Here is a 1,945-nt window from a genome sequence, read left to right as displayed (position 1 = left end):
GTTTGCTTAGGCCGGGCGTGGACTGAGCTGTCAGATGCTCTAACCCGCCAGGTGAGGGCCCTGGTGAGCTGTAGGGCTGTGGGTTCCGGTTCTTTGGGAAGGGACTAGGGTGGAGTCTTGCAGCTTTGTGTGTGTGTGAATGATGGGAGGGCACTAGGTACTGGCCAAGAACCGACCCATTCCCCAGAAGGGTACTGAGCAGCTGGTGTGTGCCAAGCACTATTGTAAGTGGTTTGAAATACATCACTGCACGAAACAATGAAGAATATTTTTGAGGGGTAGGGAGCAGACAATAAGCCATGAATGTAATTATATAGCATTCGAGAAGATTTGTAATGGGAAAAAGCAAAATGAAAGCAGGTAAAAAACATAAAAAGCAGGTCAATATCTTTATCAACGCAGATGCAAAAATCTTGAACAAAATACTAGCAAAGTGAATTCAGCAGCATAGTAAAAATTATATACCATGACCAATGGGATTTATTCCAGAAAGCCAGGATGGTTCAACATACAAAAATCAAGCAATGTAATATGCCACATTAATAGAAAGAAGGGGGAAAAACCCACATAATAGTCTCAACTAATGTAGTAAAAGCATTTGACAAAATCCAACACATTTCCATGATAAAAACACTTAATAAACTAGGAATAGAAGGGAATATTCTCAACAGGTTAAATAGCATATATGAAAAATCCACAACTGACATCATACTCAATGGTAAAAGACTGAATGCTTTTCCTCTAAGATCAGGAATAAGACAAGGATGCCTACTTTTGACGTTTTTTTTGTTTTTTGTTTTTTTTTTTGAGACGTAGTCTCGCTCTGTCACCTGGGCTAGAGTGCAGTGGCATCAGCCTAGCTCACAGCAACCTCAAACTCCTGGGCTCAAGCGATCCTCCTGCCTCAGCCTCCCAGGTAGCTGGGACTACAGGCATATGACATGATGCCCAGCTCATTTTTTCTATTTTTAGTAGAGACAGGATCTCGCTCTTGCTCAGACTGGTCTCGAACTCCTGAGCTCAAGCGATTCTCCAGCCTCGGCCTTCCAGAGTGCTAGGATTACAGGCATGAGTCAGTGTGCCCGGCCCACAATATATATAAACTCTTACAACTCAACGACAACAGACAACCCAATTAAAAAATAGATGGAGGAGAGCAGTAAGTTGGCACACAGTAGACAGAGGGGATGTGCATATCCTTGCTTCTTTCCATTTTTCCACTCCATCTTCGAGTTAGCAGCAGCAGGGGCTGTGGCTCAGTCATTGACATGCACCTCTTTGTCCACATCCAGGGGCTACACACCCTCGAAGTGACTGGCCAGGAGACAGTGGCCCAGATCAAGGCTCATGTAGGCTCACTGGAGGACACAGCCCTGGAAAATTAAGTCACGGTCCTGGCAGGCACTCCCTGGAGGATAAAGCTTCCCTGGACCAGTGTGAGTGGAGGCCCTGACAGCTCTGGAAGCAGCCAGCTGCATGTTTGGAGGTAAAGATCACGATTCCCTGGCTCATGGTGGGAAGGTGAGAGTTCAGACTCCCAAGGTGGCCAAACGGGAGAAGAAGCAGATAGGCCAGGCCAAATGGCAGACGCAGTACAACCAGAGCTCTGTAAATGCTGTGCTCACTTTTGGCAAAAAGAAGGGCCCTAATGCCAACTCTTAAGTCCTCTGTAATCCTGGATTTCTCTAATAAAACCACTTAGCCCAGTTTAAAAAAAAAATGGGTGAAGGACTTGAAAAAAGCATTTCTACAAGGAAGATGTACCAATGTCTAATAAACACATGAAAAGATATTGAACATCATTAGTCATTAGGGAAATGAAAATCAAAGCCACAGTAAGATATCACTTCATAACCTTTAGGATGGCTACTACAAAACATGAAAAATAATATTTGCTGGTGAGGTTATAGAGAAATTGGAACCCTTATACCTTGCTGGCTAGAAA

General features: G+C 44.1%; 1 protein-coding gene and 1 pseudogene across 1 annotated transcript in view; one reads left to right on the top strand and one right to left on the bottom strand.

Annotated features, from left to right (window-relative positions):
• The window catches only part of LOC105818584 (zinc finger protein 354B-like), a 112,354-nt gene that overhangs the window by 106,481 nt on the left and 3,928 nt on the right, over positions 1-1,945 (bottom strand). The window lies entirely within an intron of this gene.
• Positions 1,269-1,662, top strand: LOC105818592 (annotated as a pseudogene).

Source organism: Propithecus coquereli, unplaced genomic scaffold (genome assembly GCF_000956105.1).
Source record: "Propithecus coquereli isolate 6110/MARCELLA unplaced genomic scaffold, Pcoq_1.0 Scaffold443, whole genome shotgun sequence".
In the NCBI taxonomy this organism is placed as follows: domain Eukaryota; kingdom Metazoa; phylum Chordata; class Mammalia; order Primates; family Indriidae; genus Propithecus; species Propithecus coquereli.
This window is presented reverse-complemented; position numbering and strand designations above follow the sequence as displayed.